Source organism: Mercenaria mercenaria, chromosome 8 (assembly GCF_021730395.1).
Source record: "Mercenaria mercenaria strain notata chromosome 8, MADL_Memer_1, whole genome shotgun sequence".
NCBI lineage: Eukaryota > Metazoa > Mollusca > Bivalvia > Venerida > Veneridae > Mercenaria > Mercenaria mercenaria.
Window position 1 is genome coordinate 68,675,737 of NC_069368.1, and position 22,535 is coordinate 68,698,271.

The 22,535-nt window shown below is 36.4% G+C and overlaps 1 long non-coding RNA gene across 1 annotated transcript; it reads right to left on the reverse strand.

Moving 5' to 3' along the window:
- Positions 1-1,698: 1,698 nt before the first annotated feature.
- Positions 1,699-7,775, reverse strand: LOC128559092 (uncharacterized). The gene is made up of 3 exons (XR_008372156.1): positions 7,226-7,775; positions 5,092-5,214; positions 1,699-4,374 (listed from the first exon to the last, which is right to left on the reverse strand). It is a non-coding gene; the product is annotated as an uncharacterized LOC128559092 (long non-coding RNA).
- Between the last annotated feature and the right edge of the window lie 14,760 nt (positions 7,776-22,535).

Sequence of the window (22,535 nt, forward strand, 5' to 3'; positions counted from 1 at the left end):
CCAAAGTGCATTTTAAATGCAAGAATGATCATCTTTTTAAATATGATTCTTCACCTCATACTGAAGGTGGAAAATTTCTTGGAAATATGCAAGTTCTACATGGACTGTTTACCTCAGGACTAAGATATTTGCAATATGAGAGACTCTGTGAAGGTTCCATGTTTGGTCAGTGCCCGGAATCTATGTATTCTTCATTGAATGAAATGTACTGTGATGTTACTAAGGAAGTGGCTCAAGAATGTATCACAGAGGCTAGGCAGGAGGAGGAGATAGCATCCATACAAGAAGCTGAAGAAAATGGTACTGTGTATAAAGGAATTAATATTCTAACAGATGCCAGACATGCTACCAGAAAAAATTCAAAACAGTCTGATGTAATTGCTATAGGAAGCAAATCAACAAAAAATCGGCGCAGTAACAATAACAAAGACTGATGACCCAGTAAGCCAGAGACATGAAATCAATGGAGTGAAGCGACTATATGAAGATCTGGATGATTATGGTTTATCTGTGCATATACATGGTCATGATAGAAATTTGTCAATTAACAAATATTTGCGCCAACAGAAACCGGAAGTTGAAAATGCCAATGACACTTGGCATGCTGCAAAAGGTGTTTCCAAGGTAATTAAATCAGTGACAAATGGACCTAAGCATATGCATGGTAAAACATGGCACAACGAACTAAGAGACAAAGCTGCCTCTGTTAAAACACATGTTTACTATGCGATGAAAAATTGCCAGGGATCAACAGAAAGACTACGACAAATTCTTGACAACATTACATTACATTATCAAAATAAACATGAAAACTGCTTAGCGGAATCACGATGTAAAACAGACAGAAATTATATGCCATCAAAGTTAATTCTAAAGGATAGTTTTGCGGTGTCTATTCTTTCAAAAGCAATAAAAAGTCTTCAAATATACAAGACACCAGAAGACTATGTTCATTGCATGGATACCCATTATGTGGAATCATATAACAATGCATGTCTGATATATCATGACAAAAGAATATCATTTGGCAAAAACGAATATCAGAGAAGAACGAACATGGCAGTATTAGACTGGAATGAAAATGTTGACAGACCTTACACGTCTGTTTCAGTGACAGAAGACCCCAGAAACCCCCGGAGGCAGACAGGCAAAAAGGCACTGATTGACAAAACTTACATTTTCAAGTCTGTGTTGTGGGCAAGAATTATAGATAACCTTTACCAGATAGCCAATTAATGTTTACAACCCTGTGTGAAACTTTGAACTAAGAAACTGTCATGCGATGAATATACAAGTATTTTATAAATATGATTTATTTTATTTATTATAAAGTATATAATCAGATCCTCTAAATTTTTTCAAGATTTTACTGAATTAAAAAGTAATATTGCAATGTTTTATACAGATGTTACAATAATGTGTTATGATGTTCTTTGCATTTGCTATCATTGATTAATATGACTAATGTATAAAGTTTACATTAAAATGTAAATGCAAATACACATTATTTATGAAGTACATGAAATACTTGGTGTTCTCTATGCTGGTGACCATTAGTTGCTACTAGAGGCAAGCATTATCAGATACCTGTTGGAATCTTATCGTCTGCTACAGATAAACCACACCTACAAATTGTGTGTGTAGCAGCTACCGGCGATTCCCCTTTAAGGTTTGACTTCTGGTGCGTCTAGTTCATGGAGTCCAAACTACAATAACTGTCAAGTCAGTCACGGTTTTCATATTTTATTTTCTGCTCTGATCTTTTATTTACACAAGTCTTTAAGCATGTACTATTAATTTTAAATTTCAAGCGCCAAAGGCATGATACAACCTCGCGACCTCCAAGCTATTCGCAGCAGTTACCTTCCCTGGCGTTCATTAGTTACTGTATCGCAAGGGGAAGTAATCGCCGCAGAGGTTGGCACGACCTCTTGATTGACAATCAAGCGCCTAACCACTTCAAACTTTGACCAAGGTCTGTTTGAAAAACTTAACCTGGAGATCTGTTGATTTTAACAAACTTAACCGAAAAACTTAACTAACACGCGTTAACGCAGACAATGAGTGACAACCCCCTGCGAAATGTGACCATGTTCAACCATTTACAACCATGGTTCAGCATAGCCATTCCAGGTTTGACCATGGTTGGACCAGAAATTTTGACATGGTTGACTATGGTCAAACAATGGTTGAAAAAATAGGCCACCATGGTCAACTGATGTAGACCATGGTTGAGATATGACTGACCATGGTCAACTTTGTTACCATGGTGAAAAATTACAACCATGGTTAAAAACAAACTGACACAGACATTATGTATGTAAACCATGGTTGGAAAGGATACAGACCATGGTCAGAAACAAAGATTTTTTATGCACTTAAAACAAGCAGAAAATATATCTGGCATGAACTTTTCATAAAATTTATACTGAACAAAATTTCTAAAGATCCACCTGCTCTGAGATAATTTTTATTGTAATAACTGTATGTGCAGATTTAAGCATGATCATATAAATGTGTAGCATACAAAAGCGTTAAAATTTTATCTCATGAACTGTACATATGTATCTTGTGCCCCAAAGGCTGATTTGGGCCTGTGCTGCCATAGATACTGCTAGGACCCTTTTTTATGAGTAATTGCGTAATCCACTTTTTTTCGCTTAAGGACAGACGGAATTTCTGTTATCATAGCAACCAATAATTTTAGTCTGACTGAAAAAATAAAATGATGTGCATAATCTACATATCGTCCTGTAACTACACACCAAGTTTCATGAACCTAGCTTATGTACTTTTTGTGTAATCGCATAATCCACTTCTTTTTCGCTGACAGACAGATGGACAGACGGAGGGTAAACCTATAGTTTCTTCCAGTTTCACAGTAGGGGACTAATTATAACCATATATATTGTCAGGTTATTTTCTGAAATACACTAATCAATACTAATTTGCTAGAGTACTCTTTTTAATGAAAAGTATTTTATTGGTCTAACCACTGGATAGGGGGGCATTCGTGTGGACTGTTTGTACCTTACTTAAACACACTTCTGCCTAGAATGTTTGGCATACATACAACATATACAGCATTGTCAATAGCTATATAGAAAAGTTTATCCATGATCTCAGACACATGAATTGTTTTCAGACATTCAGTTGATACAACTTTAAATATATGTCTGCCACAAGATCTAAGGATGTAACAGTCATCAGGTATTTCATATACTTTCAAGACAGCAAACACTTTCTTTTCTTTAACAACAAAAAACTTGACCATGGTTCATACAGAATATCAGAGACAAAATTCAAGTACTTTTCAAGGACTTTTCAAGGCCTTTTTACAATTTTTCAAGCACTATTTTTTTTCAAAACCACGACCTAATCTGAACAACTTTTATTATGTAATGCAAAAATAAAACAACCATCACTTGTCACACCTTTGAAAATGACGTAATTCGATTATCAGATTGATGTAATTCACTATTTTGCTGAGGTTTATCACTATTCTTGTGATTTTTTAGCGCACTCTTACTAATGATACCTCAAAATTTTGTCACACGACGTACAAATACACTTCGTTCTGTCTGCTCTATAGGGCTTCAGCCACTGTTTATATTCGTCTTTTGTCTCCCGCTTACTTGAGTAAACATCTTTATTTTTCTTACTCATTTTAATTCACTGGAAACACTTGCAAATAGTTAAAAATTGCGAGTTATTATTCCCCGTACTTTTTTAAAAGGAAACGGAAACATGCAAACGGTGATATAGTAGAAATAGCACTCTGTAAATATCGTTAAAGTTTGGCCGTAGACCACTATAACAGCATACGAGTGACCCGATCCTGCAATTTCATGAATTTATTTTCATTTTCTCCGATTTATTTTAAGCCTTAAATTCTTTTTGCAAAGCAAAGTTACGGAAAGAATATTTTCAAGGAGTGAAAGGTCAAATTCAAGGAGTTTTTTTCAAAATTCAAGTACTTTTCCAGGTTTTTTAGGGGTTTTGTCATTTTCAAGGAGTTTTCAAGGACTACCATCGAATTCAAGGACTTTTCAAGGCCTGTGCGAACCCTGTTGACTGAAACTACTTCACCTGAATGACAAACCACAAAATAACAAGTTCTTTTTTTCATTCGCTGATATGCCTGACTGAAGTACTTTTGTCCATTAATTTCAACATGAAAACACTTTTTTAAATCCAATGCAGAAGTTGAGTTTGTTGACTGCAGAAGACCTTCACAGCATTCATCTGGTGAGACTGGTAAGAGTCTTCCTGCAACTTTACAAGACACCATTTCTTTTGCTGTTGTCCACTTGCTTCTACACTTAAGCATCCTGTTCAAAAAGTGTTTGCATTTGTAGCTAGAGTCCACTGAACCTGAAACAGATTAGGATTAGACAATCAGTAAAACCGAATGATGCTCCCTGAAGCATGTGCTTGTCGCGATATTGTCACTAACCAAATTAACACAAGAAAGGGAGACAACTATATGTAGAATTATATTTCTTGAAAAGGCATTTCCAGTTCTCTGTGTTTGTACTCTCCTCCCTCAATAAAGCCTTACTGCAACCTAGATTTCATCTAGACAAATATTCTAATAAAGTTTCATGAAGATCAAATAAAAAATGCAAGCTCTATTGCTTTAACACAAGGTTTTTTTTATCATTTGATCTGTTGACCTAGTAAGCAGTCTTTTTACCTCAGATGATGCATATTAAAACTCCAACTAGATTTCATCAAGACAATCATTCTCACTAAATTTCATAAAAATCCAATGTAAAATATAGCCTTTATTGAATACACAATATTTCTCTAAGATTTCACCTGGTGACCTAGTTTTTGATCACAGATGATCCATATTTGAACTTGGCTTAGATTTCGTCTGACCAAGTTACATGAAGATTCAGTGACAAATGCAGTCTATAGCTTGCACAAGGTTAAGTGTGGACAAAAGATAGACAGCTCAGGTAAACCAATAACAAAAAGCATTTATTTTACACATTTTCCTAAGTTTTTAGTGGTAAAACAGGCAGATTTCGGTATTTCAAGTGGATTTCAGTTCATTTTCAGTAATTACAACCGAATTAGACTTACTTCTGTTATGACTTGCCTGCATATGTGTCTCAAGTCACTGCCTTGAAGACAGATTCCTGCTACAGATGAGACAGTCAAACTTTGAAGCTTTGCCTTTTATCTGCACATTGGTGGCCATGACTGCTGAAATACAAACATTCACAACATTTTACATTTACACATGGAGAAAAGAATTTTAAACAAGTCACTGTGCATAATCTCCATATTGCCATCAATTCACATACTAATTTTCATTAACCAGGTAGCCCTTAATCTTCATGAGTTATCAAAGGATCCATCTGTTAGAGCCATATTTTGACTATTTCCGTTACCATAGCAATCACAAACATTCTGACCATGTTTCATAAAGATTGGAGTAAAAAATGCAACCTCTAGAGCGTAAACAAAGATTTTCTATGATTTGCCCCTGTGACCTAGTTTTTAACCGCACTTGAGATTTCATCAAGGCAAACATTCTGACCAAGTTTCATAAAGATTCACTCAAAAAATGCAACCTCTAGACTGTAAACAAGGCAAAATAGAGCAAATTTTATAAAATCAAGAGCATTAACTCTGGCCCTATTATAAGTCCAGTTGTGTTTACACAGGACTTACCTGTGTATTGAAGTGACATGTTCATATATAAATAAAAAAAGACAGTGGTCAAGTTTGAAGCTTTCTTGTAATTTTAACAATAAATTTTTAAGGAAAGTACTTCTCGTCTGTACACTGAACTGACATCCTGTCGACCTAAATATACACAGATATGAAACAGGCCGTTCCAATAACATTAACAAGAGTCTCGTTTTAATCTTTCGCTCGCGAGAACTACGCGAAATTTGAAGTACCTGATACAGCGCCATTTCATTTTCCTCGACTATGAATCCGGTTTATCATTGATAACAACATAATATTTATTTCAAAAAGTGAAAAAATGGATTAATTCTCATAAAATATGCAATATCCTATCGGATTTACATTTTTAAGAATGCTTATATTGGATTTACCTCCAGATCTAATTAGGCTGTTTTTAATCCTTTTACTGTACATTTCGCCTTTTTATTAGCACTATCAGCTTTGTACTTTATGTATTACTTTATTTCTCCTGTACAGTCCTGCTTTTAAACTCTTATGCACTGATGCGCACCTGCATAAAATACTCGCAAGGGTGTCATGCATTATTTATAGATAGAGATAGATTCAGTGGACATAGCAAAAGGGTCAGTCATAAACGGTCATATAAGGTAGGATTTAATATTTCATTAAACACTGTCATAATTTTGGCCAGTGTGCTTTTTTTGAAAAGAAGACATATTTTATTATACAATGGAATAAGAATTGCATTCACGATGTTTATTGGACAAGAAATCGAGTTTTGCATATTGATCATATCACCCGTGATAACGTTTTTCAGGAAACAAGATCTTGTTTCCGCCGTGAGCTCTACCGCGACTTCGCCTAAGTGGTGTATCTGTGTATATTTAGGTCTTTGTTTGAACTAATAACAAGTAACAAATATATCTCCAATTTTGTAATTAAGTTATGTATCAGGTGGCCCCAGTAGCTCAGTTGGTACAGTATTGACATGGTAAGCAAAGGGGGGTCTGAAGCTGAAGCTACACATTTTTCTCCTCAAAACGGTTTCATTGGTGGCCAGTTTTAAATTGAAGTACCCCTTGGAGCTCTACTGGGCGAAGCACTGGCTGGGGTATTCGAGGCAAACCAGGATTTGTTTCCACATTTTCCAATAAATTACAAATTGGAAATGTCACTTAAAATTGAGGAGGAATGTAGTAGTTCTCTTGTCAGGTAGCCATGGTAATTGATAGAGTTGACACAGTAAGCCAAGGGTCCGAGGTTAGAATCCTGATCGAGGCTACATATTTTCCTCCTCAAAATAGTTTGTTTATTTCCAAATCCTCACTTTACGACTTTGATTTTAGTTTGATAACTATGCTATTTCACAAATTAGCACTTACAAGAGCCGTTCGGCCGTTAAATTCTCATGTAAATTTTCGACTGGTTGAATGTTTCTCGCTGAGCACTTTTCCTGGATGTTTTTTTCCTATCCGAAAATCAGTGCACTTGTCATGAAATGTTATTAATGCTAGATCGTTTAAGGGGAAATGGCGTAGCAATAATACAATTTTCTTACCAAATTGCTAGCTGAACACCAAAACTGTCACATAGACACTTATAGACAACGTAAATTGGTGTTAAAGCTTAGTTGAAAGGAATAAGGTCAGTAATTCGGTCGAAAATGTGCTTCCGTGGTGTAGTCGAAAGAAGTCCATAATAAATAGATCCTAATTTTCCCATTTTTTGCGCAAATTCGTGTAGAACGAGTGCTTTAATCACCGTTTCTCACTACTAGAAGACATTCTGCATGAAATGAGACGGTTTTCATGTTCATACACCCCACATGGCAAGTTTTGCAGATCGAAACCGGAAGTAGGTGTTTATTGCGCGGACGAGAGTAAATATGCGCCATTTTTAGGGTAGCAGACCACAACTGACTGGCATTTCACTAGGAACTACATAACCCCCTATTTTCTTTTCATTTTTTCGTTAATTTGTGATAGAACTTTCATGAAAAATAGGTGTAGGAAAAAGTGATGTTCTCTAAAGATACGTAAAGACGATATGAAGTTGTCCTTTTTTATATGAAACAAAGAAGGATTTGAATTACTGACCTTTAACCTGAAAGGCATGTCGATGTTGACTTCCGGATAGCTTTGGTCGCTCACATCCTCACAAAAACGAAATTCGTGCATTGCTGAAATATATCGTTGCTTCTGGTGTGCGTATTATTATATTGAAAAATATATTTTTGAAAGCATAACCAGTGAACATCAGTAACATCTTGTCTCGGCTATTTAGAAAGACCGCGAATCATAATTTCTATGATATAAGCGGCTGTTCCAGAAACGGCTGATTTTAAACGCGGCAGAAATGGCAGACGATTTAATGTATTTCTTAATCCAGTGGGAGGATCGCTTTATGTCCGTCATCGACATAAAGCACATCGTCAAACCAGTAAAGAACAAGTTTGTCTACAAGGAGGGAGAAAACATTAGGGCGCAGTTTGGCAAGAAAAACAGCTACGAAGCTGTCATCTGTGAAATACATCGTAAGTATAGATCTGTCAAAAAAGTTGGAAGCACGTTTGTACAATAGATCTACAGGTGTATTTCTATATGAAATTTGACCTGATAAATGCGCCCCCGCCCCATCCCCAAGAAATTTTCTGTTACTGCCCTTGCTGCCAGGGCTTTTTTTCACGGAGAGGGGAAGGGGTCCAGGCCCTTGATTTTGGGGAAAATGGGCTACGTGTTTTGGTAAAAGGGGAATAAAAATCTTGAGGTAAAGACCAATTTAGGGGAAAATGAACAATTCTAAAGAAATTTTCTGAGGGGAAGGCACCTGTAAAAGGCCCCTGCTATAGAAGGAAAAAAAAGCCCTGGCTGCTATTTTACACATGTTGAATTACCAGGTTGGCTTGAGTACCGTAATTATCATGAATGTGCTTTAATTCCAGTATGACTGTTAATCCAAGTAAGTTTTCATTTTAAATTTCATATTTTGAAATATAAACGTTTGTAACCAAAGGAAATTTTCTTGTGTTTCATCTGTGGATACACAAGTTCTTTAACTCTAGACTATATATATAGAGCCAGAGCTAGAGTTACGGTCTAGCCACTGCCTTTTAATAAAACCACTGCACTGGTACACCAATTGCGAAAAAGACTAGATCGACCATTGCCGGTTTGATTTTTGTAGAGTATGCTGGACCAGGCAGTAATGTACATCACGATCCATCTTTACTGAATGAAAAGCATGTGTGCTGTCAAAATGAACTGTGCTATATTGTCTGTATACAGTGTAATTGTACAGACAGGAATTTACTATGTATTTATTTAACAAACAAGTGGAAAAAAACTAAGAATTAAGTCCAAATCCGGTTCAGGCAGCTGCATATGGTTGGCCATCGCCATCAAAAATAATTCAGTCAGCTGCGGATAAAATATTTATGCTCCGGCATGAATACGATTTTAGCCGCCGCATAAATATTTAACCCCCGGCATAAATATGATTTAATCTGCGGTTAAATTATTTTAGCTCCGGTATTAAACTACCGAGCATAAAATATTTAGTATTGAATGACATTGGCCAATAATTAATTTAGCCGCGGTGTAAATATTTAAGCTCCAGCATCAATGTGATTTGACCCGTGGTTAAAATATTTAGGTCCGGCAAAAACTGCAAAATATTCAGTGGCAAAGCGGTGTGTGAGGGTATTAGTCACTCCTGTGACACACGGGTACTAAACAGTGCCTGCGGTACTGACTGTGCCGACGAGGATTGAAGGCACTTCGCTTCCTGTACCGCAGGTACTTCGTCAATGTTTACAAAACGAGCGAGATCGGTGAGTGATTTTTGTCATTTTGTTACTGCATGGAGTATATTTTCAAAAATCGGGGAATGTAGCGGGGTGTAGACGTATCTTATCTACATATCCATGCTAAAATTTGTGGCAAATGATCAATTTCCTAGAAACGTAAGGACAAATAAGTTGAGAATGAAACGTGATTTTTTCACATCAGTGACTGTTTAGACTCGATTTCTTTTCGCTGACTCAAACGATGTCGTCTCTGCCGTCGTAAATTATATTTATAAATGACATGTGATCTGCTAAAACATAAAATGTGTCCAGAAAATTCCGAATTTGAACGTTATGCCACTTTTGGAAAAGTGCCGCAGGCATTTTGACGATGCCGCAGCCCCTTCGAGGTGCCGCAGGCACTTTCAAAAAGTATCGTGACATAAATTTGGCCGAAACTAGACAAACAGACAGATGGAAGAACAGAGAAACAACATTTCCTTCAAGAAAACGAAAAGAAAAAGGGGTGTTGAATAGTATGCAGTGGAATGCAAGTCAACTGGAGTCAGGTACCCTCATATTGTCGCATTTCAGAAAGCGGTCCGCAGAATAAAAACCCTACCTTCGTTTTCACGTAAAACAACTCGAAAACAAGCGAATATTAGCATGAAAAGTGTCCTATTTTATGTAAAATTAATTCCACGAGTGGAATGATGCCCATTTGGCTCCCGATTTATGCGAAAATGCGCGAAGAATAGAAAACTTAAGATCTATTTATTAGGGACTTCTTTCGACTACACCTACATCACGGAAGCACATTTTTGACCAGATTACTGCATTATAACCTCTGCCACGAGATAGGTAGGTAGCTGTCAGGATACTTCAAGAAATTATCGTGATAAAGCGAAGTTTTCTAATAAGAGTCTCAATAGTCAGAAGTTTCCTGTAAATATTATTGCGATGGTTCACATTATAATCTCGATACCATTTGTGTAAGAGCCCATTATGGACAGCTGACATTTACTAGCTAGACAGTTATTACGGTATAAAATCAGAAACTATATCGATGTTTGAAATTTTCTGTAGTTATTTTAATAGCCTAACGTTTCCTGGAAATATTAAGTATATCTACAAAAGAAAAAATATTTTAAAAATGTTTTCAGAAAAAAGGAGAACTTAATAAGTATAGCTTATAAACGATCAAACGGGAAAATTTTAATAGTTTTTACATGTACGTAAAAACCTATTTTATTCCCTGCAAACAAAACTTTGAAAAAAACAACAACAACATATCGAGCAGCATAGGGTTTTTATTCTGCGGACCGCTTTCTGAAATGCGGCAATATGAGGGTACCTGACTTCAGTTGACTTGCATTCCACTGCATACTATTCAACACCCCTTTTTCTTTTCGTTTTCTTGAAGGAAATGTTGTTTCTCTGTTCTTCCATCTGTCTAGTTTCGGCCAAATTTATGTCCCGATACTTTCTGAAAGTGCCTGCGGCACCTCGAAGGGGCTGCGGCATCGTCAAAATGCCTGCGGCACTTTTCCAAAAGTGGCATAACGTTCAAATTCGGAATTTTCTGGACACATTTTATGTTTTAGCAGATCACATGTCATTTATAAATATAATTTACAACGGCAGAGACGGCATCGTTTGGGTCAGCGAAAAGAAATCGAGTCTAAACAGTCACTGATGTGAAAAAATCACGTTTCATTCTCAACTTATTTGTCCTTACGTTTCTAGGAAATTGATCATTTGCCACAAATTTTAGCATGGATATGTAGATAAGATACATCTACACCCCGCTACATTCCCCGATTTTTGAAAAAATACTCCATGCAGTAACAAAATGACAAAAATGACAAAAATCACTCACCGATCTCGCTCGTTTTGTAAACATTGACGAAGTACCTGCGGTACAGGAAGCGAAGTGCCTTCAATCCTCGTCGGCACAGTCAGTACCGCAGGCACTGTTTAGTACCCGTGTGACAGAGCTCTAGTTTTATTTGTGACTGATTTAATTATGCCCCTTTTTTAACGTAGAAGTTTTTATTTTCTTTGCGAGTTCATATCTCCAATACTATTGCAGATATTCGGTTGAAATTTCACACATGTCTCCGGGTTAATACACAGTAACATACCATCAAGGCTTATAACTCTGTAATGCATTTTCTTGAATTATCCCCCTTTTTGAAATCAGAAAATTTTTACATTTTGTATGTAAAGATTTTAGTTTTGACAAGTATTTGTGGAATTATTCTCTGTTTTCAACTTTTAAAATTAACATTGAAAGCTTATATTATACTATCCAGCACTGAGAATAGTTGAGCGCGCTGTCTTCGGACAGCTCTTGTTAAGGGTAGTTATACCCATGTGTGCGTATAAGAGCTGTAGTGAGTACTCTGGCATCCATGAGTCTGTCTTGAAAAATGAGCACAAATATTGGTAACCACAGAGAATCAGATCATTATATCACAATAGTTTTGAAGACTGCTTTTAAAATTACAAATGTAGTAAGTTTTCGATTAAACACATACACCACTGCCTGAAAAATTCATTCTGTCGATTCTGTGTATGCATCAACAAGAAAAAGAAAAAACATTACCTTACGTAAAACTGGTATAGATGCGTACATGGGCTTACTGAATTACCATTAGACTCTAGTTTGATATAGATTACAGTTTGAAATATTGTTTGTCAGTTTAAGTTGGGCTTATATTCATAAAAGTAACAGGTGAATCGAGGTTTGATTTGTGAATTGTAAGCCTGGACTCATGGGTCAGATCTGATCATCACATGCCTAGCAATCCACAGTCCTAGACTGCCCCTAGTATTTTGGAATACCAAGTTTAGTAACCATCTTCATGTTGTAAGACTTAGTAATATTTGACCCCTACTATACCCATGATGGTGATATTAAATGGGGTTGCCTAAATGGGGCTTGAAACAAAAAAGTGAGAAAAAGAGTAGTAATATGGGGTGATTATCATCTAATGGTGATTTTCATTGAATAAGGGTTATTACTTGTCATATTTCAGTTACTATTGTTGAAGACAGTAAGGCTGGACATCTTCTCATGAAGCCAAGACCAGAAAGTATTACCAGCATGGAAACTGACAGTGTTAAAAAAAAGGTATTATCTAGGTTTATATACAGGGTTTTGTTGTGTACTTCTGGATATGTACTACCCTGTCTGTACTGCATGTTCAATGTCTGAGCTAGGTACATGGCAAAATTAAGTTTGTCAGACTACCGGTATATATAATACTGGTAGTTATTATGCTTCACTTCACAAGAAGGTGTATATATTGCTTTGCACATGTTGATTAGTAGACCAAATGGTCTCCGATAAAGAAAAACTAGAAAACGCTTGCGCCTAGGTTCCTCAAACTTGGTAGGCAGGTTGCCGTTGGTCATGGCCCGCATTGTTTTTGAGGCTAAAGGTCAAGGTCACAATGTTTGTCATGACTGGTAGATGTAGATGACCCCTATTGTTTTTGAGGTCACCAGGTCAAGGTCACAGTGACTTGAACAATAAAACAGTTTCCAATCAAAAACTAGAGAATGCTTTGGTCTAAGCATATCAAACTTGGTAGGCAGGTTGGTCATGATGTAAGATGAACCCTATAGTTGTTGAAGTCAACAGGTCAAAGTCTGAGGTCACCAGGTCAAAGTCACATTGACTGATCAGTTAATTGGTTTCCAGTTAATAACGGTGGGTGTTGAGGGATACTCTATGATCAGGGTTGCCACCTAGCTTGAAAAATCAGGGAAATTTGTTTTTCAAGATCAGTGAATTGGTAGAGAATTTTTAAAGTTGTAAGTCAGTGAAAAATGAAAATTTCAGGAAAGGTGGGAGAGGGATGATTTTCCTGAATCAGATACAAAATCCGGTGACTGTTGCAGTCTCCAGGCAATATAAGGAAGTGTTGACTATATATAAATGTCTCTTGAACTAAGTAGACAGGCTGGTCATTACCAGTAGATGATCCCTATTGTTTTTGAGGTCAAAAGTCAAGGTCACAGTGATTTTGAACAGTAAAACCGTTTTTGATCCACCAATAACCAGGGAATGCTTGGTCCTAGATTCCTCAAACTTGGTAGGCAGGTTGGTCATGACCAGTAGATGAGCCCTATTGTTTTTGTTTTTGAGATCACTAGGTCAAGGTCACTGAGGAGCGTATGTTTATTAAACGTTTCTTGTTTTGCATTATTTTGGAAAGATTGCATTACAAATCTGTCTTACGAATGCTGGTGTGCAAGAAAAAGTATCTTTGTTCAGATCAGATTATAGTATTCATTACCTCAGGTATTACTTCTGTACAGGAGAAAATTTTGTATGTGTCCCAGGATGAGTATATTAAGAATGCATACATGCATTGTACTGATTAAAGTTTTTCTTCTATTTAGGGATTTTGACGAACTTCAAGATCAGGTTAGGCACTTAAAGAAGAGGGTTCGGGAACTCGAAAGGTTCCAAGATTCTGCGAAATCCAGCAATAAAGCATCTAATGTGCCTGAAGGACCAATCCTGTCCAGCCATTCAGAAAGTCCTAGTAGCCCTTCACAGAAACCGTGTGAGGAGTATAATGGCTATACAGAACCACAACTGAAGGATATGATCTGTCACGAGGACAGCCTTTTTGAGTGCTGTAAAAAACTTCTAGCTCTGTTTTCCACTGACTACATTACTACCCATAGTGTAACTGGTAGGAGAGCAAACACCAGCACAGAGCCCAAACCCAAATTTGATCCAAGACTGTATGTTTGCTTAAGCAAAGTGTTAAAAGAAAAGTTTCCTGGCACTAAAGACACAGAAATAACATTGAAGGTGCGAGCTGTTCAAAAGAAATGCAAAAAAGCTAATCAGTAAATTGAAGGTTTTACGGAATAAATTTTTGATTGTTTAATATTGTTCCTAGTGTAGATTTTTATTCCTCAAAGCAACCTTTATTATTAATGGTGAAGGTGCATTAAGTGTTATAAATACTTGTTCATCTGTGGGTATCAGAAATTACGGTATGTGTTTTGGTCAAGATGGATTGAAATTTCTTTCAAAGGTTGAAAACCTAATTTTGGAGGCATTTTCTGCTGCAAAGCTCTGAAGCCTTTGTATTTAGTGCTCATATACAGTGATCAGTAGTTGTCTGTGTTCTAATAATTATATTCAAATAGCACGTCCATTAACCATGGTTGAACCAAGTTCATTAACCATACTCTCACCATGTTTATTCATGGTTAACCATGTTCATAGACCATGTCCTAATCATAGTTTGACCATGGTTCTCATTTAACCATGTTCATAGACCATGTCCTAATCATAGTTTGACCATGGTTCTCATTTAACCATGTTCATAGACCATATCTTAATCATGGTTGAACCATGTTCTAATCATAGTTTAGTTTGACCATGGTTCTCATTTAACCATGTTCATAGACCATATCTTAATCATGGTTGAACCATGGTCGGCAATATGTTATTTTGTTAAACCATGATAAACCAAGGTCATACAACCATAGGTTGACCATGGTTGGCAATGGTCCATTTCGCAGGGGAGACTTTTGTGATTTACCTAGCCTGTTTTTAGCTCACCTGAATTGCTCAGGTGAGTTATTGTGATCGCTCGATGTCTGTCTGTCTGTTGTCTGTCAACATTTAGCTTGTTAGTCAGGTTTGTCTGGTACATGCTCAATAACAGCTTCAAGGGGCTTAAAATTACTTCGATAGTGCTTTAAAGGTACTTCAGATGGGACTTTATCCATGCTTCTTGATATACTTAAAAGATACTTCTTTACATGAAGCACATTTGAGGCACATAATGCTACTTATTTAAGATGGAACTTTAAATGTACTTTAGTGGGTGAGACTTCAGTTGTGCTTCCTTGAACGAAGCGTATTTGAGGCATAATTTCCATATTTTTTACAGCTGGCACATCAGTTGTGCTTCATTAGAAGCTTCAAAGATACTTCCCTGAAGGAGCACATTTGATGCATAATTAGCATATTTTAGACGGGCCTTCAAGTGTACTTCTTCCTATTGATTGCTAATACATAGTTATTGCCGTCAAACTGAAGTACATTTAAAGCGCCAACTTCAGTAACGCTAACTTGGTACACCAGAGGGGAGCTTTATTTATACTTCTTATATACATCAAATGTACTGATTTTGCGGGTGGTCTAGTCTGTTTATTATTTAATAAACAGGCATAAATGAAACACACAATATAATGTAATACTATAACAAATATTTTGATGTCACATTTAAGAGTATTTTTTATCTTGTATTTGGCTGCTTTATTAAATATTATATTCCTGTGGATCCAAACTTTACAGAAATTAACATGAAGATTTTATTAAAATGAAACAATTTAACTTTGCATATGCATAATTATATCATACAATAGCCTGAATACATTAACCTTCAGCCTGCTGGCGGTGAGTTATTCTACCTTTGCGACCAGTGCAGACCAAGATTAGCCTGCACATCTGTGCAGGCTAATGCAGGCTAATCATGGTCTGCACTGTTCGCTATTCAGTCAGTAAATTTTCAGTGAACACCCCTTCGAATAATAAATGGTATTGCCCAAATTGAATGATGGACCAGTCCATTTTAGAAATTTAGCAGGCTAAGGGTTAAGTAGATTGATGTGAATAAATGTACACCCTTAAGCAATTTCTTTTTTATGTTGACATGACAGCTTTAACATAGTAAGGTAACCTTTTACACTTGTAATGTTACTTTAATGGTGGTAATGTTACCTATGTAAAATTATGTATCCTCAGCTGTCATACTTTGAACCAGTTCACATAATGAATATAACCTACTGCATGGACCCTATGTTTGGGTTCATTAACAGTTTAAGTACCTCAATAAGGTTGTTTCTGACCCATTTATTGCCCTTTATTCCTGGTACAGCCTGTGCTATTTTTGTGGCCTAAATTTTATTTCTGAATGTCTGCAGCATTAAAAAAAACATTCAGTCAGGAAGACAGGCTAAATCACTTTTGTGTATTTGTTGGATAACCCTGGGGTGGTGGGTTCGAGCCCAACTGGGGTCACGACCATGACATCTCATATGACACCAGTGATGAATTTCTGTTATCAGGAAGCTATACTGTGTAAGAAGGCTGTATACAGGGCCAAATTTGATTCAGGTTTAGGCCTCACCAAATTAAAAAGTTGTTCATCAGATTTGCCGCTTGTATATTTTCAGAAACACAAAAAAATATTTTTGTTTGTTTTTGGCTTGCGCTCACCCCACTGAAAAAAGTCAAGCAAAAATTTGTTGGTGAGCTACTTTTTACGGACGTAACAGTGTATAAATGCTTATAATTCCAGTCCCAGATTGTTCTAAAATGGACTTTAATCACAATAAATACATACTACTACACACATCGTCTATAGTATATCATGATACTTATATTTAGTTGCATTAAAGTTATTTCCCCTTATGCAGTTACGCCATTTTCTGCAAATGTTTACCAAATTGAGTTGCTGCAAAATCTGATTTATTTCATAGAAATAGGATGAAACAACAAGCTGCATTCAATAAATGCTTGATGCTCCCGGTGGCATCCTTGTCGATACAAAGCAACCAAGTCAAAAACGAAGTCAAGTTCAAGGTCAAACTGAGGTCAGGTGATGTCTGAAGATGAGGAATGGTCACAGGTTACATCTGCATTAGTATCAAGTCATTCTAGTAAGGGGTATTGATGCTAGACAAAACGGTCCCATTTGGTTAACCTCGTACGGACAAACGGACGGACAGGACAATCACTATATGCCTCCCACATCAGTAGATGCCGGGGGCATAAAAACATACTAATTTATTTGATAACATCAATCTACATTATTTTGGTAAGGGTAAATACATACTGATGCATGTCACTATTCTGTTTTCTGGTTTTCCTGTCCAAATGATCAGCATTTGTATATGAAAGTGGGTGGGGTAAGGAATTTACATTAGGATTGTGTTCAGACCAATTTAGATCTTCAAATTTTCCAATCCTCGAGTAGAATAATGTTAATTAATGCAAGTTAATCTCCATATCAGAATTGAGACTTTCTTTCAACAAATTTAATCTGTTAAGAATGTGTAAAGTTAGAACAAGTGCTGTTTACAGCACACTCAACTTTTCTCTGTGCTTGACTCTGAATTAGAGCTTTGCCAGTAAAAGGGGCATAATAATCAATAGCTTTTAAAGTAACAGAGATAATTGGACATTATATAAAACTTAAACAAAAATATTCTAAGTTAAAAAAGGGGCATTACTCTGTCAAAATTTAAATCAGAGTTATGGGGAATGTTTCTCCAGGAGTAGACTTATGATCCTGAAGAATGATGTATAGAGGGCCGTGCAAATGTTAGTTCGTGCCAAAAGTTGTTATTTGTGCAAAAGCATAACTGACCAATGAAAACATCTCCTATCTTACAAAACAAGTTCATATGCATGGGTGGACACATGACTGAACATGATAATACAAGCACTGAGTACAATACAATACAATGGAACACAGAGTACAAACATGATACAACGGAATGCAGGGTACTGATATATGACATATACATAGAAATATAATGAGTGAATTATTTCATCAATTTAAACTAGAGCTATCACTAAAGGTGATGAATGTACCCCCCGCATGCACTGACACAGTACATTGCAATTTGACGCACACAAGATTGCATAATTATGTGGACTGTATGTATATAGACTGTATGTATACAGTATAGTAACAAAAAACAAAGTCCCATAACTATGCAGAATATTTATCTAAAAGAATGTAAATTGCACCATGCACAACTAGGGTTGGTACTGATCACTTGTGTGAAGTTTCATTAAATTGTGTGTAAGGGTTTGGTAGATTAGGCACGCACAAGATTGCATATGCAGACTGTATGTACATAGTATGTTAACAAGAAACAAAGTCCCATAACTCTGCAATTTTTGCCGCTGAAAGAACCTAACATGCCCCATGCACAACTACTGTTGTTACTGATCACTTGTGTGAAGTTTCATTAAATTGTGTCAAGGGGAAGAGGAGAGATGGTGCGCACAAGATTGTGTCTATGTATATAGTATAGTAACAAAAAAACAAAGCCCATAACTCTGAAAATTTTTTTTTCTGAAAGAACCTAACATGCCCCATGCACAACTACTGTTGTTACTGATCACTTGTGTGAAGTTTCATTAAATTGTGTCAAGGGGATGAGGAGAGATGGTGCACACAAGATTGTGTCTATGTATATAGTATAAAAACAAAAAAAACAAAGTCCCATAACTCTGCAAATTTTTTTTCTGAAAGAACCTAACATGCCCCATGCACAACTACTGTTGGAACTGATCACTTGTGTGAAGTTTCATTAAATTGTGTCAAGGGGATGAGGAGAGATGGTGCGCACAAAAATGTGCTGCCTGTCTAATTTAAAGCAATAACGTTGTAGATGTTACAGGGACATGGAACCGAAACATTTTGCTGTAAAATGTTTATTGTATAATAGACTAAGATATGTAACAGAGAAAAAAGTTATGTAACGAAGGGCAATGATTATATAACTGATATATTCAGCACTTTATTTTAATGGAAACTTAGCAGTGAGCATTTTGGCATTTGTTGTTTTATCAAAAAAGCATTTATCATTGACAATTACCGTTCGAAAGCCAATATTTAAAGTTAAGCAGTTCGTAAATAGCATTTTTCATTTTGCATTAACATTTTGCTGTTACCATTGCGCATTGACCTTCCATAGGCCAGTTTGCATGAATAAGTTTCATTCTTGAAAGTTTTAAGTCAACTGCGACATCTTTCACATCAATCCCGTTTTGAATTTGTCCCTCAACTTCATTTTCATACCAGCACTGAAAACTTTTTTTGACAGACCGTTTGAATTCGTTGTTACCCGCAACATCTAGTGTTTATTTATATATTGCATTTTATTAAAAAATGACTTAATGCGTATGCAAACGTTGTTAAGTAATATATTTTTAAAGACGAAACGTGTATATATAGTCCCGAGCAGAACTGCTTGATACAACGGTCATGTTCGGGCCATTCCGTATTCCATCGGAAATTGGTGTTTCAGATATCGCCAATTGGATATTTTAGCGCTGCTGATATTGCGCTAATACAAGTACGCACTGATAAGTCGGAATTATTCAATTTAAGGCGTTTGCGCTAAAATTTAACCGCGCTAATATAAGTACACTTACAGTAAGTACTAAGTTATGGCAGGATCAACCTTTGTTGACAGACAGGCAAACAGACAGACAGACAGACAGACACAATCATATTATATTAAGGGGCTGGCAACAGATAATGTAAAATAGCCTGAATACTCTTAGAACAGCCTTCCATCAATTTACCATTTTTACATTCAAGGTTTTTTTTTCACTATGTAACAGTAGCTGACTTTCATATACAACTTTTGTTCTGGATTCCATATACTAGCCTCTCCTAAGCTATCTTCATGCAGATGCAATATCACAATCTCATTGTAAGTTTCATGACCATTACAAGAAACTTTAATGAATTTATTCGTGAACTATTCATGAAAATTCGATGAACTGAAAATGGGACCATATCCTCTTGATCTAATTCATGAACATTTCATGAACACATTTTGTGACTTATTCATGAATTTATCATGAACAAATTCCTAAAATATGTTCATGAACAGTTCATGAATTAAATCAACAACTTGATATAGTCCCATGTTCAGTTCATGAATAATTAATGAACAGTGGAAACTGATCATGTGACATGAATTTACTGTTCATGAAAGTTCATGAGCTGTTCATGAACTTGAACCAAATGTTAATTTATAACTAATGAATATTTTAATGTTCATGAAAGTTCATGAATTGCCTGAGAAGTATCGTTATGAATTACCTTAAACAGTTCATAAGAATAGTAAATTTTTATATAGCTGAGAGTAAATTATCAGGTCTAACTTTTTACGATCTATTTATTTTTTGTGACAATAATGAAATTTTGCAATGGGCGTAAACAATTAGGTTCGATTTCAATTCTGCATGTCCCTAGTGAAAATTTTTATAACAGGGCTTCGGAAATTTGCCGGTTTGTCGGTTTTGGACCGACTTTTGACTTTTCAGACTGATTCATGAAGTGAAAAAACAAAAAAAATCAGTACCGTAAAAATGGAGAAAAGTATAAATTCGGTCTGATATCTCAATACACCATCTACTGCCAAGCAGGAAATTATTGGTTGCACCCTCAGATAATCAATAAACGTGTCAAACGGTCTGATTGTCTCTTTAATAATTGGTCCGTAATTAGCACATGACGCAATCAGTGCTCGCGCGGCACATCCTTTAATGCTTGCAGACAGCTGACTGCAATGTATTAAATATTTTAGACTGGTTTCCAAATATGTCATGTGGGAAATTCGATCTCAGCGTTCATATAACTTACACATTTGGTCCACGGCAGAGTATTCTTAAAATACTGAGACTGTTTAGCAGAGAATATATGTCGTGTAATTCACTTTGACGCATTGTATTTTGTAGAATTCCGTCAAAGAATGAGGAAACATCACAAAGTATCTGCCGAGTATACGGTACCGGCCACGTGCGTTGGCTTTTAGACTAGTTACGCACACGGTGTCAATGCCTCGGTAATTTTATCCTTACAAGTATTTTCTCGGAAAAACATCGAAATTTAAACAAAGTAATGATCACACATAACACTGAATAACTGTCTTCATTGTATGGAAACACGCGGTGACCGGTAACTCAGTTTTAATGCATGACATGCTATTTCTTTACTCTAACACGTTTCCTTTACAAAATATGTAATATATTGGGAATGCGGTCGGTGGGGTAGCGCTGATGTCAGGATTTTCGTTTCGGACCGTTTGAGTTATCAAAATTTCCGGAGCCTTGTTTTATAATTATTCACTAGTCTAACAGCTAGAATTAATTGAACTATTCAAGGACAATCTATGAATGACAAATGACACAATGTTCAAGAGACACTTCTTCATGTATTCTTGAACATTCCGTAGCCTAAGTTCATGAACTGTTTAAGAATAGTCTCTTCAAATGTTCATGAACTGTTCAAGAACTGTCTCTTAAGCAATTCATGAACTGTTCTTCAACATTGTGGATGTTTGTTATTCATGAATTCTTCTTTAACAGTTCATGAACTTGAATTCAAGAACAACTAGAAAATGCTTTTGTAAAAAAGCGCATGTCTCCCCCAATGCAAAGTCCTATAGGCAAGAAGTCAATAGGGGTCAGGAGCAAAAATCAAAGAGACACTGATGGTTGGCTGCAATAGGGATCATCTACTTGGCATGTCCAGTCATCCCGCTAAATTTCAACACTCTTGGCCTAGTGGTTCTCCAGTCACTGTTCAGGCTCCTGTGACCTTGACCTTTGATCAAGTGACCTCAAAATAAATAGGGGTCATCTACTCTGCATGTCCAATCATCCTATTAAGTTTCAACATTGTAGGTCAAGTGGTTCTCAAGTTATTTCCAAAAAAATGATTTTACATGAACAGGCCACTGTGACCTTGACCTTTAATAGACTGACCCCAAAATCAATAGGGGTCATCTACTCTGCATGTTCAATCATCCTATGAAGTTTCAACATTCTGGGTCAAGTGGTTCTCAAGTTATTGATCAGAACTGGTTATCAATGTTCAGGCCCCTGTGACCTTGACCTTTAACAGAGTGGCCCCAAAAACAATAGGGGTCATTTACTCTGCATGAACAATCATCCTATCAAGTTTCAACATTCTGGGTCGAGAGGTTCTCAAGTTATTGATTGGAAATGGTTTTCCATGTTCAGGCCCCTGTGGCCTTGACCTTTAACAGAGTGACCCTAAAATCGTTAGGGGTCATCTACTCTGCATGACCAATCATCCTATGAAGTTTCATCATTCTGGATCAAGTGGTTCTCAAGTTACTGACCGGAAATGGTTTTCAGTGTTCGGGCCCCTGTGACCTTGACCTTTCACAGAGTGACCCCATAATCGTTAGGGGTCATCTACTCTGCATGACCAATCATCCTATTAAGTTTCAACATTCTGGGTCAAGCAGTTCTCAAGTTATT